This window comes from Triturus cristatus, chromosome 11 (genome assembly GCF_964204655.1).
Source record: "Triturus cristatus chromosome 11, aTriCri1.1, whole genome shotgun sequence".
Classification (NCBI taxonomy): domain Eukaryota; kingdom Metazoa; phylum Chordata; class Amphibia; order Caudata; family Salamandridae; genus Triturus; species Triturus cristatus.
In genome coordinates this window covers 93,485,911-93,505,351 of record NC_140594.1, presented here as the reverse complement: position 1 = coordinate 93,505,351, position 19,441 = coordinate 93,485,911, and positions in this window count along the sequence as shown.

Genomic DNA, 19,441 nt, shown 5'->3' with positions numbered 1-19,441 from the left:
ATTCTGTTGTGGTCATATTTTTGAAGACCTCTCTATCCTCCAAAGCTTCCACATCCAGAAAAACTGCACGTTCAAAGGCAATTATTTCAGCTGGTACTGTGTGGGGAGGGGGATTGAAGGTAGACTTGATCCTAAGGTCAGTATCACTGGTATTTTCAGGTGTCTCTACTGGTTCCGTATTTTCAAAAAAAGCTTTTAATTTGAGTTTTCTAAAAAAGTTTGCCAACTCACAATGTAGTCGAAATTTATCCAAACGTGCCGTGGGCACGAAACCCAGTCCTTTCTCCAGTACTGAGAGTTCACTAGGCGACAAGGTGATACTTGAAACGTTGGTAACTAAACTCGCGTGTTGCTGACACCCGCTTGTAGATTCTGTGTCTTGCATTACAGTCATTACAAAATAACACTGCAATTGTAATAAAACCTGCAGATAAGGGCGGTGGGGTGGTGATACAGGATGCCGATGATTACGATAAGGAATGTAGACGACTCCTGAATGACTCTGTCAGTTATACCCGTCTAACCAAGGATCCATCCATGGATCTAAAAGAGGTTATATGTAACCTGGTTCACACAGCAGAATGTAACGAGCATATTTCCAAACAGGAGGCACAATTTTTAACCACTAGTGCAGGGGTGGTACCCTACTTTTACACTCTGCCAAAAACCCATAAAAATAGGACTCCGCCTCCCGGACGTCCTATCGTGTCCGGGATTGGGTCACTTTTAGAACCTCTCTCCAGGTACTGCGACGAATTCTTGAAACCCTTGGTACAAGGTACTTCCACATATTTGAAGGATACCAAAAACCTTTTGGCCCTTATACAGACACTGAATGTGGACAATGATAACACTATTTTGGTCTCACTGGACATAGAGAGCCTTTACACGAGTATACCTCAAGATGAAACGATTAGGGTCCTTACTGAGGTCCTAGATACAGCACAATGGGACTACAACACTCCCAGGTCTTTTGTGATTGAATGCGCCACTTTAGCATTAAAAAAGAACTTTTTTGAATATCAAGGAGATTTGTTCTTACAAACCACAGGCACATCTATGGGCAGTGTTTTTGCCCCTAGTGTAGCGGGTTTATACGTCTTTGATTTTGAGAGCAAATACATCTTACATGACAGTAACCCGTTTGGACAGCATCTGTCCTTGTGGCGCAGATACATTGATGATGTGTTCATTATCTGGCAGGGCACGGAAAGTCGCCTTTTGGATTTTTTCAATTGGATTAATACTTGCAACAGACACCTCAAGTTTACGTACACTTATCACCATACAGAGATGATTTTTCTTGATTTGGTGATAACAAAATCCAATGGGTCACTAACAACACGTACCCATTATAAGCCCACAGCCAAGAACAATTTACTGGCTTTTTCGAGTTTCCATCCACGTACTTTACGTGAAAACCTACCATATGGCCAGTATTTACGTCTAAGACGTAATTGCAGTGAGGTGGCTGTTTTTCGTAAACAATCAGAGGATTTGACCCAAAAACTGAGTAATAGAGGTTATCCCAAGAGACTTCTTACAAAAAGCTGCAAAAGAGCCCGTAATCAACCAAGGGAAGCTCTCCTTGAAGATACAGTAAAGACAGACACGGGTATCCCCTTGACGTGCGTAACAACCTATAGCACGGCCTCCAATGCTGTTACTAACTCTATACGCAAACATTGGCGTATTTTGGTCAGTAACAACAGGAATTGGGAGAAACCCCTGTTTTCTTTTAAGAAGGCAAGAAGCATCAAAGATGCTTTAGTACATACTCGTCCCAAGAACACAACTATGCAAGGTGAAAACACCCTCTGTAATGCTTGGGGCCTGCCTAGAATAACGGGACACTACCCATGTGGGTCGTGTAGTGTTTGCCACCTAACAAAAACAAGTAAGATCTTGCTCCTGGAAAGCGACAAAGTCTGGACGCAAAGACAACACACTAATTGCAATACCAACAACGTGGTCTACCTTATTACCTGCCCATGTGGGCTAAGATATATAGGAATGACCACGAGAAAAATTAAGCAACGAATGTGTGAACATCGGAGCAATATAAGGTGCAAACGCAATACTACCAAGCTCACTGAACACTTTCTCTGTTTCAACCACACAATTGATGACCTAATGTGGACCATCATTGAACATCTACAAGGAGGTAATAATATAACCCAGAGACTGTTTGAGAAAGAACAACGATGGGTATATCGTCTGGCCACTCACACCTCAGGCCTTAACGATAATATACCCTGGAATAGTGTAATGCAGCACTGAATTTTCATTCAGGCTTTTGGTAGGGTAGTGTGGTCACCATATGAAAAAAGAGGGGCCGTAACTTTATGAAACCTTAGCTGGAATGTCCACGAGTGCCATTAAATAAAGTTCTTGATTTTAAAAAAAACGCTTTGAAAAAAGAGGTATTTCCCCCCCCCCCCCTTTTTTTCGATTTTTTTCGATTTATTTTGACTTCATATTTTTAATGAAGAATTATGGCATTTGTGGTTGCTTATTGTCTGCATTCATGTGATGCAGTTCTGTGGTGTGGTGACGCCTTTTGTATCCTGTTCGACAGGTTCGTTAGGATGGCTGGACCGTTTAGTGGGTTTAACGCTCTAGTCTTTTAGCGATTCCCCCAGCCTTCTTTTCCCTGATTGGCTAGTAAGACGTACCATGACGTAACACGCATTGTGAGGCTTCCGCCTTTGAGAAACGAGCAACACCCGTTCTGTTTGTTTTACTGATTGGATGTCGAGGGTATTTAACCTCTTACCTTGATCAGTTGCGATACCTACGGGATCCAAATTGGAGGGAACGCTAGGTGTTCCGGTGGGTGCGGCGCTTTGACGAAGTAAGTGGTCTCTCGCAACTGCATAATCTATCTCAAAAAACCTTTTTCTGTTACCGGATGGTAACGTTTTGAATATTGTTTTTTGCAGTGTGTGACTACAAGTGCGCATCCCCCTCCCTGGGTCCATGGTGTGAGGCTGATCTTAGCCATTAGTAAGTCTTTTTACGAATGAGTGCTGATATAAGGCATGATTATGACTAAGCCTTAGGAGACCTTGTTTGTCCTCTGTTGATTCCCATTGGGGCCCTGACAGGTCCGGTAATATTGGAGTTCTTTGTTTATGAGAAACTGGCCTTCTGGCCAAGAAGTACATTCCTAAATAAGAGGAAGATGAATAGCTGCGAATTGCTTCAGAAACGAAACAAATGCTACGCACATTGCTAAATACTTATAGCTTCCTGCACACTATAGTAGTTCCTGATGAAATTTCGTGTGCACTAATTAACGATTTTGTTAAGTGAAAGGGGTTTTCCTCCGATTGAAAACATGTAAATGCTTGCCAATTCCACGAAGCAATGTTCTTTTTATGTCGTATGTTGTTTCTGTTTATTTTTACAGACACCTTCCTTTCTTCAGAAATCCTGAAGACTCTCCGGTAACAAGAACCGTGAGTTTTTAAGTAACAACACTGCTAACGGTTGGGTGCACCTTAGCGTGTGCATACCACCGGGGCAGTATGGTCCTGACGAATGCCTGGTGAATCAACTATTAATGGCAGAAACATGTTGACCAAATTTTATCCTTCCCACTACTAGGGTTAACTAACCAAAATTTGGTACTTAGTTATTATACCCTTTTTAATCAATGCCAGGTTTGCCACAATAAAGGTTTTTGGTTGAAACCTGACATTTTTTACATTCACTCTGCACATCACCTGCACTATCACACGTGACACATCAATCACCCGCTCCGCTGTAATCAGGCGTTGTAGCACACCGGGGAGGTGCTAGACCTCCCTGGTGGGAGTCCAATGATGAAGCATGTCACCAACTAGGTTGGTGAGTGAGGACTCTTTTAACAAATTTTGATTGTTTTGTGGCAATATAGGTTCTTTCCCCTTTCTTTCAGTAATAATTGTCCCATACTCTTTTGTTGTTTATTATTAGTATTCTAGGGGGACGAAGAGTGTGTTTCTTGACCCTCTCTCTCTTGTTGTTTGATTCTAGTTAAGGCAGCGCACAGCTGCGAGAGTCTATTCATTTGAACTCATATTCTTTCGAACTCCATTTCAGAACTTCACCCTTTTGGGTCCCGGGTGTCACAATGGACAATTTGGGCTTAGCTTATTCCAATGAGGAAGTGGACGCCCTGTTGGCGGGTCCCTCCCTTTTTGCGGATGTCTCCATTTCACAGACAATTTCCCAGACTAGTGAATGGGATAACCTTTCAGAACAGAAACGCAATAGGATACGCACCATTTTACATGGCACTATCCTTACCGAATATTTGAGGAATAATATAGCACCAAGAGGGCTATTAGTGACCAATGCTCCACGCATCTTTCTTGACGATGCGTTATTTAGGAAAGAATGGGCTCAGATAGCGTGGCGATGTACCCGCGACTGGCTGGTTTTAATTATAAAAACAGCATTGAGACTTTCTGAGGCCATAATGGTTGAGATACAACTAGTCGAAACCCACTTTAGGACAACACTGACAGGCTACAAAAAGAAATTAGACGAACTCAACAAAGAAATCAATGAGTACAAAGATAATTTGACACAGTCTAAGGCTCAGAAGTTCCAAAAAGACCTTAAAAAATTCTCGTTCTTGCAAGTTTATCCCTATGCTGACCCCGATTATCTCCCTCCTACCAAAGACACCTACAATTCAGATGTTTCGGAAGATGATGGATCCACTACTAGTGGTTCTAGTAGGGGCAGTACTCGACAAAAACAAAGAGGAAGGGGGCGGGGCTGGAGCAGACATTACCACCAGCAGGACTCCTGGCCGCCTTTTCCTATGGCAGGAGGTATGAACTACCATAATCAATTCCAACAACCTCATTTCCCAATGATGGGTTGGAACCCTGCATTCATGCCCCCTCAACCCTTTACCCCAAACACTTATCGCCCCCCTTTTTTAGACAGGGGCAGAATAGGGCGGGGCAGACGAAGAGGTCAAGTCCATTGGGGTGCGGAGGAGATAGTAGGGAACAACACCCGGAGCAAGACACAGAATCTACAAGCGGGTGTCAGCAACACGCGAGTTTAGTTACCAACCTTTCAAGTATCACCTTGTCGCCTAGTGAACTCTCAGTACTGGAGAAAGGACTGGGTTTCGTGCCCACGGCACGTTTGGATAAATTTCGACTACATTGTGAGTTGGCAAACTTTTTTAGAAAACTCAAATTAAAAGCTTTTTTTGAAAATACGGAACCAGTAGAGACACCTGAAAATACCAGTGATACTGACCTTAGGATCAAGTCTACCTTCAATCCCCCTCCCCACACAGTACCAGCTGAAATAATTGCCTTTGAACGTGCAGTTTTTCTGGATGTGGAAGCTTTGGAGGATAGAGAGGTCTTCAAAAATATGACCACAACAGAATTCCAGGCATTACAGTCATTACAAAATAACACTGCAATTGTAATAAAACCTGCAGATAAGGGCGGTGGGGTGGTGATACAGGATGCCGATGATTACGATAAGGAATGTAGACGACTCCTGAATGACTCTGTCAGTTATACCCGTCTAACCAAGGATCCATCCATGGATCTAAAAGAGGTTATATGTAACCTGGTTCACACAGCAGAATGTAACGAGCATATTTCCAAACAGGAGGCACAATTTTTAACCACTAGTGCAGGGGTGGTACCCTACTTTTACACTCTGCCAAAAACCCATAAAAATAGGACTCCGCCTCCCGGACGTCCTATAGTGTCCGGGATTGGGTCACTTTTAGAACCTCTCTCCAGGTACTGCGACGAATTCTTGAAACCCTTGGTACAAGGTACTTCCACATATTTGAAGGATACCAAAAACCTTTTGGCCCTTATACAGACACTGAATGTGGACAATGATAACACTATTTTGGTCTCACTGGACATAGAGAGCCTTTACACGAGTATACCTCAAGATGAAACGATTAGGGTCCTTACTGAGGTCCTAGATACAGCACAATGGGACTACAACACTCCCAGGTCTTTTGTGATTGAATGCGCCACTTTAGCATTAAAAAAGAACTTTTTTGAATATCAAGGAGATTTGTTCTTACAAACCACAGGCACATCTATGGGCAGTGTTTTTGCCCCTAGTGTAGCGGGTTTATACGTCTTTGATTTTGAGAGCAAATACATCTTACATGACAGTAACCCGTTTGGACAGCATCTGTCCTTGTGGCGCAGATACATTGATGATGTGTTCATTATCTGGCAGGGCACGGAAAGTCGCCTTTTGGATTTTTTCAATTGGATTAATACTTGCGACAGACACCTCAAGTTTACGTACACTTATCACCATACAGAGATGATTTTTCTTGATTTGGTGATAACAAAATCCAATGGGTCACTAACAACACGTACCCATTATAAGCCCACAGCAAGAACAATTTACTGGCTTTTTCGAGTTTCCATCCACGTACTTTACGTGAAAACCTACCATATGGCCAGTATTTACGTCTAAGACGTAATTGCAGTGAGGTGGCTGTTTTTCGTAAACAATCAGAGGATTTGACCCAAAAACTGAGTAATAGAGGTTATCCCAAGAGACTTCTTACAAAAAGCTGCAAAAGAGCCCGTAATCAACCAAGGGAAGCTCTCCTTGAAGATACAGTAAAGACAGACACGGGTATCCCCTTGACGTGCGTAACAACCTATAGCACGGCCTCCAATGCTGTTACTAACTCTATACGCAAACATTGGCGTATTTTGGTCAGTAACAACAGGAATTGGGAGAAACCCCTGTTTTCTTTTAAGAAGGCAAGAAGCATCAAAGATGCTTTAGTACATACTCGTCCCAAGAACACAACTATGCAAGGTGAAAACACCCTCTGTAATGCTTGGGGCCTGCCTAGAATAACGGGACACTACCCATGTGGGTCGTGTAGTGTTTGCCACCTAACAAAAACAAGTAAGATCTTGCTCCTGGAAAGCGACAAAGTCTGGACGCAAAGACAACACACTAATTGCAATACCAACAACGTGGTCTACCTTATTACCTGCCCATGTGGGCTAAGATATATAGGAATGACCACGAGAAAAATTAAGCAACGAATGTGTGAACATCGGAGCAATATAAGGTGCAAACGCAATACTACCAAGCTCACTGAACACTTTCTCTGTTTCAACCACACAATTGATGACCTAATGTGGACCATCATTGAACATCTACAAGGAGGTAATAATATAACCCAGAGACTGTTTGAGAAAGAACAACGATGGGTATATCGTCTGGCCACTCACACCTCAGGCCTTAACGATAATATACCCTGGAATAGTGTAATGCAGCACTGAATTTTCATTCAGGCTTTTGGTAGGCTAGTGTGGTCACCATATGAAAAAAGAGGGGCCGTAACTTTATGAAACCTTAGCTGGAATGTCCACGAGTGCCATTAAATAAAGTTATTGATTTTAAAAAAAACGCTTTGAAAAAAGAGGTATTTCCCCCCCCCCCCTTTTTTTCGATTTTTTTCGATTTATTTTGACTTCATATTTTTAATGAAGAATTATGGCATTTGTGGTTGCTTATTGTCTGCATTCATGTGATGCAGTTCTGTGGTGTGGTGACGCCTTTTGTATCCTGTTCGACAGGTTCGTTAGGATGGCTGGACCGTTTAGTGGGTTTAACGCTCTAGTCTTTTAGCGATTCCCCCAGCCTTCTTTTCCCTGATTGGCTAGTAAGACGTACCATGACGTAACACGCATTGTGAGGCTTCCGCCTTTGAGAAACGAGCAACACCCGTTCTGTTTGTTTTACTGATTGGATGTCGAGGGTATTTAACCTCTTACCTTGATCAGTTGCGATACCTACGGGATCCAAATTGGAGGGAACGCTAGGTGTTCCGGTGGGTGCGGCGCTTTGACGAAGTAAGTGGTCTCTCGCAACTGCATAATCTATCTCAAAAAACCTTTTTCTGTTACCGGATGGTAACGTTTTGAATATTGTTTTTTGCAGTGTGTGACTACAAGTGCGCATCCCCCTCCCTGGGTCCATGGTGTGAGGCTGATCTTAGCCATTAGTAAGTCTTTTTACGAATGAGTGCTGATATAAGGCATGATTATGACTAAGCCTTAGGAGACCTTGTTTGTCCTCTGTTGATTCCCATTGGGGCCCTGACAGGTCCGGTAATATTGGAGTTCTTTGTTTATGAGAAACTGGCCTTCTGGCCAAGAAGTACATTCCTAAATAAGAGGAAGTTGAATAGCTGCGAATTGCTTCAGAAACGAAACAAATGCTACGCACATTGCTAAATACTTATAGCTTCCTGCACACTATAGTAGTTCCTGATGAAATTTCGTGTGCACTAATTAACGATTTTGTTAAGTGAAAGGGGTTTTCCTCCGATTGAAAACATGTAAATGCTTGCCAATTCCACGAAGCAATGTTCTTTTTATGTCGTATGTTGTTTCTGTTTATTTTTACAGACACCTTCCTTTCTTCAGAAATCCTGAAGACTCTCCGGTAACAAGAACCGTGAGTTTTTAAGTAACAACACTGCTAACGGTTGGGTGCACCTTAGCGTGTGCATACCACCGGGGCAGTATGGTCCTGACGAATGCCTGGTGAATCAACTATTAATGGCAGAAACATGTTGACCAAATTTTATCCTTCCCACTACTAGGGTTAACTAACCAAAATTTGGTACTTAGTTATTATACCCTTTTTAATCAATGCCAGGTTTGCCACAATAAAGGTTTTTGGTTGAAACCTGACATTTTTTACATTCACTCTGCACATCACCTGCACTATCACACGTGACACATCAATCACCCGCTCCGCTGTAATCAGGCGTTGTAGCACACCGGGGAGGTGCTAGACCTCCCTGGTGGGAGTCCAATGATGAAGCATGTCACCAACTAGGTTGGTGAGTGAGGACTCTTTTAACAAATTTTGATTGTTTTTTGGCAATATAGGTTCTTTCCCCTTTCTTTCAGTAATAATTGTCCCATACTCTTTTGTTGTTTATTATTAACACCAATCAATGTATACATTTTTCATAGGGAGAGCATATGCACCTTAGCACTGATCAGCAGTGGTAAGGTGCCCAAAGTCATAAAACAGCTAACAACAGGTCAGAAAAAATACAGGAGGAAGGCAAAAAGTTCAGGGATGACCCTGCAAAAAGGGCCAAGTCCAACAACTGTTGACTAATATTTGGCCAGAGGTGAACAGGACAGACCAATGCCATTCTGTGGGACGGCTGTCCACCAGCTCTTGCTTCAACGACTTAATAATATGATGCCTGAGTTAAAACAAGGTACATGAGATGCTTGGAACTGTTATCATATCTGTACGTTCAAGGCAACTATCTACATTGTATGTTGCACAAGTTGAAACAATTGTATAGCTTTAATCTGCTGTGGCCGGGAGGGCCCGGCAAGAAAGTATGAATCTTCTCACAGTTGGGGTTATGACTTGTGATCATGTAGTGTAGTCCTAATAGTACCCTGTCATACAGGACCTACACTTTTTACGGATAACATATACTGTGGGTCTGGTGGCAGACTGACTCCGTTCACCCCGCCGCATATGTTAGCCTACGGTGTGCATTAACTAGCTTGCAGTGCCACTAGAATGTCCTGCTATCAGAGAGATTCGATTTTGACAACCTCAGAACACAATAACCTCAGACTCATGGAAACAATATAATACTTTTCACCCAGTCACTTGTGCTTGCTTGTTTTGTTCTCAGAGAGATACAGAGAAGAAACAGTCAAGTGTTTTTACAATAAGAATGTATTGTACCATAGTTCTTCTCATGTAGAATAAGTGCGCTGTTACAACTGTAACACAGTAGCAGAGATATAGAACTAGCAGTACAGTGATTAAAAAGGAATAGTATTGTTCTACCATTTTGCAATATTCACAAACATATACATGATTATGAAATGCATTTATAAAATAAAGTGTGTACTCCTAAGATGCCTGTCTAGATGTACCTAAGTGTACCTTGCATGTGAGTAGGTGCTACAGAGCCTAAGCCTAAGAGCCTATGAGCCAAGAATCCCGCTAGGATTGCGTTGAACCCCCATACTTGAATAGTGAGAGTGTGGGACTTCGTCCTGGACTTGAACTGGATACCCCGCAAGGGATCATCAGACCACTGTCAGCTAGAGCGATGGCATGCCGTAGCTGCAGCATCTCTGGTCAGTGTGTCAGTCTTGAAGTCTCAGTTCCCTCCTGCCTTAGCAATATCGATTGGGAAAAACCCACCCCTGGCAAGAACTAGGTGAAAGGTTTAGTCCATAAAAGGCTACAGTCCTTATAAGGAGTGAGGTCCCTATAAGGCATTCTGTTCTTATTTGGAGTTATGTCCTTATAAGGCTCGTTCACATGAAATAACGGGAGCTGATGTAGGCAAAGTGTACGATGTTCCCTGGACCTATTTTAGGGTACCGATGTGAAATATAGCACCCACTCCACCTTATACTTAACAATAATAATACACATTCTGAGATACACATTTTCATAACAGTGTCAGTTTATAAAATTATCAAGCATTCATTTAAAATGTTTCTAAAAATGTTTAAAAAATCATTGAAAGACATTTTAAAAAATGAGACAAATGTTCTTTGGTAAGGTTTGACAATGTCTTAAAGTTCTGCAAATCACAGATCTAAACGAGTTCGATCACAAAAGTTGAATTACTGCAAGCGTACGTAGAAGGCCATGCTTCATGATAGGAAGTGTCAATTTGAAAAAGTTATTTTAGAAATATAAAGGGAAGGAAAAAGTTCCATATTCTTTCCCAGCACACGGTGAGCCAGATTCAGATTAAATGTCCTGGCTGAGAGACATAATATTATCACTGTCTGCTACAGCAGGGGACAAACATTGCAATACCTCGCATAGCACGTCAAGTGTCCATAGATGAAACTCCTTGCTGCCAACCGCTGGTGTGTAGGCTTCCGGTACCGGATTCTAAACCTCGGTGTCAATGCTGGAGCTGAAATTTAATTCACTTGTGAAAGGCACCTGCGGTTCCTCAAGGAAGGCATGCGTCAAGATGGGAGTACGCTGGGGACAGAGACGTGCATAGGACCACAAGGGTTCCAGCCTGGAGTCTAAGTCCGCTTACATCTCCATCAGAGGTGTCAGACAGATGTCCAACTCGCATTCGCCTCTGCAGAACAGGCATCAGAAGACAGGTACGATGCAGTCCTCAAAGACTGGTCTGAAGGAGCACTTAGTTCTCGTAGGCGAGGTGCACCGAGATGCTGTACCATGTGCTCACATTAATGTCTTTCCAGGAGAGCCTTCGCAATCTCTCTGGCGGATGGTCCGTCCATTACGCAGCAGGTAGACGATAATCAGGATTCCAGCTACAGCTAGCAGTATCAGATGTAGACCTCTGAAAATACTTCCAAACAAGGAGTGTATGAAGTTAGGAGTAACTCTGAGGATAGTCTGGAAAGTGCTAAGGAATTCGGACCCTATGGTTCTAAATAGGTGTATAATGCCACTCGTATCAGACATGTTAAAGATACGTCCCACCATTTCTACGAAATGTAGCGGGCAATTTGTTCGAATTAGTGCCTGTATCTCTGTCGAGGTCCTTGCAACTTGAAGTTCAAAGGTTTCTCAAGCGGAGGTCAATGGCACGGTTTTCTGTAAAAGCATGGCTTTCATTCTGCTCAAAGCATTAAACTGTATCAATGAAACATTCAGTAAAGGTTCCTCCCTGACTGTATTTGTCGGAGGAAACAAAACTTGCAAACAGCAAGTAACCATGGTGTTCACAGTGACCAGATATGCAATGCCTGGAAGCATGCCACAACAACCTTGATCGTTCAGCATGAAGTAACTCCCATACGAAAGTAACTCGAACACTGGCGATATTACGGCAGCTGGTGTTCCTTTCATGTGGTAAGACAGATTTGAAACTGAACCATTACGGGATCCATGCAAAACTATATCTTGGCATATGAGAGAACCGCTAAAAGCGTTCTTGCAGTTGGTACCACTAAGAAACACTTCTCGATTCCCACTCCGGCATCAAAATCTATATGGTAAATCCCAGAATTTCTTTTTGTACCCAATTTTTCATATCTGCCTGCCTGCCTTTGCTCAAGGCAATAGTGAAACTGAAATGTTGTGTCCGGGAGAGTGATTTGGCCATGGATTAGCACCTCAGTTAAAGGTAAATCAGCTACTGTAAATGGTAGTCTGTCTAGTTTTTCAATTTGCAGTATTGTGCCATTTCAATCTGTGTATCAGTTAGATTGTATTCTGAAAACAGGGACGTACTGTTTATGAAACGCCAAGGCGCCAGGCCTGCATGCAACGATTGTAGCATCCAGCTCAATAACATAATAGAACGTAACTGTGATTGGCCGTGTTGTAATATGGCAAAATCCTGTTCCAGTATGTCAATAGCAGAAGACACATTGTTGCCCAATGAATATACTCTGGAGGTCAAAATAGTTAACCCATTATCCACCACAGCAAAAGCTTTTTCTAAGTTCATCATCATCATCTAGGGCCTCATGTAGGTAGCCAAATACCGGTCGGTAACGGCCGATTTTCGGTAATTATACCGTTACCGACCGGTATTTTGGCCATTGGTTTGTAGGGGTACAAATTTTGCTTTCGGAATTTACCGAATCGGTAAAATTACCGATTCGGTAAAAATACCGAATCGGTAATGTTACGAATCGGTAACTTTTCCGAATCGGTAATTTTACCGATTCGGTAAATTCCGAAAGCAAAATCGAGATGTAGGGGGAGTGTGTGTGTGTGTTTAAGAGTCGGTATTTACCACCAACTTATAGTTGGTGGTAAATAATGAATGTATGTGTAAATGCATTTTTACGCGCGTAGCAGTGTGCAATGTGGCATACATACATGCCCTTAGGGCATGTATGTGTGCCACATGTGCACACATGGCCGAATCAGGGGTGCAACAGGGTGTCAATGTGACACCCTGCCACCCTTGTATGTGTTCCCCCCATTACCGAATCGGTATTTACCGATTCGGTAATGAGGCATACCTTCCCCTCAATGGGAAGGTATGCCTCATTACCGAATCGGTAAATACCGATTCGGTAATTACCGACTAGTAACGATTCGGTAAAAAATACCGACTCATTACCTACATACCAGTTACCACTTCTTAAATACCGAGTCGGTACGGCTCGGTATTTAAGAAGTGGTAACTGGTACGCTACCTACATGAGGCCCCTAGTCTTTATTCGATTAAAAATCATAAAAAACACAGGGCCATATGTAGGTAGGGACACATTTACCACTTCATAAATACCGAATTTTACCGATTCGGTATTTATGAAGTGGTAAATGATATGTAGGTAATTGGTCGGTAAATATTACCGATTCGGAATAATTCGGTAATTACCGAATCGGTATTTACCGATTCGGTAATGAGGCATACCTTCCCATTGATGGGAAGGTATGCCTCATTACCGAATCGGTAAATACCGATTCGGTAATGGGGGGAACACATGCAAGGGTGGCAGGGTGTCACATTGACACCCTGTTGCACCCCTGAAACGGTCATGTGTGCACATGTGGCACACATACATGCCCGAAGGGCATGTATGTCTGCCACATTGCACGCTTGTAGGCGCTATAAAATGCATTTCACCATCCATACTTTATTTACCACCAACTATTAGTTGGTGGTAAATACCGACTCCAAACATCACCCACACACTCCCCCTACATCTCATTTCTGTATTTGGAATTTACCGAATCGGTAAAATTACCGAATCGGTAATTTTACCGATTCGGTAAATTCCGAATACAGAAATTCACCCCCTACATACCAAAAGCCAAAATACCGGTCGGTAACGGTATAATTACCGAAAATCGGCCGTTACCGACCGGTATTTGGCTACCTACATGAGGCCCACAGTATCAACAAATGTATAAGCCACATCAATAAATTACATAAAACAAGTATTAAATACACCAAGACTAGTATAATAACAAGTCAATAAAACAGTATTCACACGAAAAACCCAATAATTGCTTTAAATTTGCAGATATTTCCTTCTTATAGCCCAACACGTGGACCAGAACTTTGCCACAGCAACAACAATGACCTCCTTAGTATCACACTTGAGGATACGCAGAGCTGTTTGCGCTGAACTTATGCCTAACTGTTTGCACAGGGGCTTGATCCACTTCTTTATACGAGGTGCTCTGTATGCTGGGCAGACGAATAGCACATGTGGAATAGTCTCAGGGATCCCTGGGCAACAGTGACAGGAAGTATCCGTGTTTAAACCCTGATTTTTGCCCCAATTTTTAGTAAAAAAGTTTAAGGGTAAACTTCCAACTCTGAATTGATGGTACAACTTCCTATCACTGTTTCCAATAATAATGTCCCAATAGGGTTCCTATGAATAATCGACCTTATGGTCCATAAAGAGATCAGTTAATGAATCCCTGGTAATCTGGGCGTGAGACTTAGATTGAAACATCTCAACATACAGTCTCTTAAGCTCACTATTCGATGGGAAGGGAGTCCCTTCTGGATCTAACCAAAGATGACCTGGATTCATAGCCATGAGGACTGCTCTGATGTTATACAACCAAGGGATTTTACGGCACTTGTCCACCCCTATAAGATATTTAAGAGCCAAAGCGTAAGGTGCTAACTCTGGGGTGGTCCACAAGCGTCTCCAGGACGCCAATGGTCTAAACCCTGCTGTCTCTTCAAAAGACACACACCCCAAATCCTGCAGCAATGGTTTTAGGGGTGTAGAATGGGGTAAACGCGTAAGAGATCGCAAAAACTTATTTTGGGCAAGTACCAGGGGTCGCAAGTTTTCAAAACCCCAAAGTTCCGCACCGTAAAGTATTGACGCTCTAACCTTCCCATGATACAACTTCATTACTGGAGCTATGGGTTTAGTTAGGGAGGATCTGTGTTCTTTTAGAAGGACTCCCGCTAATTGATTATGTTTAATTACAGAGAGATCCAACTGATGATTCCAATTAAGTCTCTGTCCCAGAGTCACCCCTAGGTATACAAAAAAATCAGTTTGATCAATAGGGGCATTATTCATTGTAAACGTAGTACTGATTTTTTTCCTCTTGTGTAGGACCATACATTTTGTCTTCCCAACATTAACCTCCAACTCATTATCGCTACAAAAGAGTTGGAAGCGATCCAGAGCACGTTGGAGGCCAGATTTAGTTTTGGACAATAAAAGGGTATCGTACGCAAACATTAAAATCGGAATTCTTAACCCATCAAGTTTGGGGGCGTCCGTGGGGTAATCAGTAAAATAGGGGACGACATTGTTAATAGAAAGGGAGAATAAGGTGGGGGCTAGCACGCACCCCTGCCGCACACCTTTAGCCACTTTAAAACTATTAGTAGTCTCCCCTTGCCGTCCCCATCTCACACAAGCAGAGTTATTTCCATGGAGCCTTACAATAAACAATAAAATCTCTAATGGCTTCCCAGCCCTTTCCAGGGATTCCCAGAGCTTATTTCGTGGAACCAGATCAAAGGCGGATTTAAGATCCACAAAAGCTGCATATAGGACACCACCACCCAGCACTACTGTATTCCAATACAACATCATGAATCTAAAGACCTGGTCAATAGTGCTAATATGGCTCCGGAAACCCGCCTGGAAATTAGATAGTATATCATTTTCATCTATCCACTCTAATACCCGATTAAGTACAATTTTGGCCACCAGCTTCTGAGTTGTGTCGATCAGGCTGATGGGCCTGTAATTAGATGGCAGGGCCTGATCACCCTTCTTATAAATAGGGATGATTTCTGCCCGAGCCATGAATCGGGTAAAGGAGCGCCTCCTGCGATACCATTAATCAGTATTTGAATATACTTAACCCAGTTTACGCGTTCAATTTTAAATATATCAGAAGGGATCCCGTCCGGGCCTGGTGCTTTCCCGGTCGGTAGACCATCCAATACATGCTCCACCTCTGCATAAGTAAATGATAGTGTCCCCACTCTAGAGTCAGACAAGTGGAAAAGGGAATCATTGAATTGGGACAGGCGAACTGGGTTTGAAAGAAGATAACCCAGTCCTCCGGGGATACATGGTTTACCGGATTTGGATTATCAATACCACTTCCCCATTTAATTAGATGCCAGAATTTACTCCAGTTCCTATCCCTACAAGATAACAACAAATCCCTCCAACGAGACTCATCAAACATCCGCTTTGCTAAATATTGGGTTTGCTTATATGCCGTATGGCATCTCGTTATTTCTGGATTAACCCCGCTTTAATTGCACAAGATAGGGCTCTAAAAGCCCTCTTACAGTCGCCGTTGTACCATTTGGCCAACTTGTATTTTTTTATTATTAGTACAATTTTGACTTGGGCCTGATTTAAAAAGGATTGACCGCAACTTCTTAACCAATGCTAAGTGATGTGCTGTTACCTCTTGAACGTTAACTCCTGCAGCATCTAAGTTTAACTGGGTGACAACAGCTAGGGTATCTAATAAAATTTGCCTAATCATAGAGCATCTAGCTTCGTCATTTATAATCTGATCCCACTTAACTCTACGACTATTGTTGGTAACTAAAATAGAGGACGGAACACCAGCTTTCTCAGTGTCTACTCTCTCTTTCGTAAAGACTTCCAACTGTACTGGAAGAGGGTCGTGATCACTCTCTGTCCTAGACCGTACCTCCATGTCGATCAATTTGTGCCACAATTCAACATTTAAAATGAAATAATCTATCCTGCTATGTTTACTACCCATGTTATACGTGGATTTGCCCTGAGGATCTGATTTAGACCTACCATTGACTGCCCGGAGCCCATACTCCATTGTGAGTGCTTTTAGCTGGAGTGCGGCTGCCGACCAATTTTTGACATGATCTAATGTCAAAGACGGGATACCCCAAACTGAATCCTCATCACGCGTGAGATTACCATCTTCAAAATGGTTCGAAGGTACAATTAAAATCTCCAGCAATAATTAGATTCCCAGAATTTTTTTGGGACTGCAAAAAGGTGTCAAGAGCAATCACTGTTGGGGATATTCTTCCACCCACCTGACCTCTAGCATAGACATTCACTAAGGTGCACTTGAGGCCATTATCAACCGAAATAGAGAGAGCCAGGATATCCAAATCTTCTATTTCCATCTCCTTAACTGTAATATCTGCCCGTTGTCGGACCAAAATTAGAAGACCTCCCATAGATCTACCCTTATTTCTAGGTGCAGGGGTGGCCAGTTTCCCAAAGGACAGGAAACCTGGCCTAAAGTGCATTTCCCTTGCCCAAGTTTCTTGTAACATTATAATATCAGCCTCTTCTATAAAGGAAGACCAATCGTCTGAGTCAACTTTGGATCCTAAGCCCGCTATGTTCCATGAAAGTATTTTAAATATACAGGACACAAATAGACTAGGTGACCCCGAGTTGTCAGTTCTCTCGGCGACAGAAATAACTCTAGAGTTGCCATTGTCAACCACAGGGAACTCAGTAGAATCTTCCAAGGTGATGGATGGCAGCTTGGGGTTATACCAATTACGAAAGGGGGACCCCAAAGAAATTTTGATGCGGGACAGGCGGTATCGGGGTAAGTACAAAAATTCTAAAGGAAGAAAAACCACCTCCCAAGGATAAAAGGGCCGGAAGGATAGGTCCCTACATGATGAATATAGGCCCCAGCTAGGCCCGCAGAGTACCAGGGTTCGCTCTCCTGTAACGGAAACTAGAAGGAAGTTGGCACGGAAACTGCAAAGTACAAAGACAAAGTTTATTAACCCTTAAGGGTGGTCCTACAACCTATACAACACTCTTCAGTATTGCATAGAGTAGTACAAAGAACTTGCGTACACAGTCCCCTTTTATACACAACAGAGGGGCTCATAAGTGGGTGGATACAACATGAAGCAAAGAATATTGCCTTTTATGGACATTTTCGATACAGAATCAATATATGGGCGGAGTTAACACACTCCTTGAGCCCGCGAAAACATGGTCAAGCAAAGACTAACTGATAACAGATGTGGTCAAGTCTGGGCATGCGCCAGACGGACAAAGGAGCTATTTATAGACTGTTACTAGGCAGATAACGAGAGCAACTGACACGAAGATAGGACTCTTCTCGTGCTGAGCACGTGGAGACATGACAATACAAAATGGAGTCCAGACATTAGTCAACATAAGGGAAGAAACTCGGTCCTAAAGGGGGAATTCATGTCTTTAGTGAATGCTTAATCACATCGCTGTTTTCATTTTTCAACAGACGACCCTTTCAGCATTTACTGAAGACATCCGGTTTATTAGAATAATCATCATATATGTCAATTTTCATCATTTCTTCTATTTCTTTAGTTAAATGTTTCTGATAAGTGACATTGGCAATAGCTTTCTTATCAGGAATACAGAATGACACACATAGGGAACAGAGTAAAGGACCACATTGGACACAAATGCAACAAGAAAACAGAATTGCCACGATAATACAGAGACCAGTTAAAACCTTCCACCCCCATGTGGTGATCAATGCCCAAAACCATCCAGAAAAGGTCCAAGTGCCATTTTCTGTATGGATTTCAGCTGCAATTTTATGTAATTTATTGATAGCATTATAGACTGATGGCGTGTGGTCAGGGATGAACACACAACAACTACTTCCGATAATTTTACATGCTCCACCTCGGTCAGCTAACATAACATCTAACACCATACGATTCTGTAATGCAACAATTCTAGTAATTTGCAATTCTTCAGTAAGATTCCCAAGTGCAGCAGCAGTTTGATTCGTCACAGCCTCTACAACTCTAGTTAATCTTTGAACTTTTCTACTATTTAGGGCAGCTCCAACAAAGAAAAACAATCCCAAGTTGAAATCAATATACTGCTGCAGGCTAGTATCAGTTTGGTCAACATCTTCAACAGATAGAGTACGTTTATACCTATTTACAGTCACATTATTCAACAACTTCAAATCTTTATGATAAGATGCAGGTGCCAAGAATACAGGAGGTAATAGGAATGCTACATAACATACTCCAGACCAACCGGCTGGCAAACGATAATAACCCTTATTCCCACATACAAAGTATGTATTATGGGATGCTAAGAAGGTACTATTATTCAACCCATCAATGTTCAAGATAGTGATACAGTCACTAACACCAACAGGAATATAACCCACACTCTGGACGCACAGGTCCGCTTGAGCTTGTGCCACTTGAATCACGAATCGGTCCTTCCCCACAGTGTCTCTAGTGTTCGTGAAAATGTAGGGAATCGATTCATTGTCTGGTCGATACTCTTCCCATTCCCATACTGTCCCATTCGCTTGTGGATAACCATCTTTATCTTGGTGACATTCCCTATTAAGTCTGAAAAGTAACCGTCCCACTGTAGGTTTCCATGTGGCAAAGAGCAAAGTGTACCATGCTCTACAAGAGCCATTATGAGAAAAAGGAAGAGATATGAATGGCGTCCCT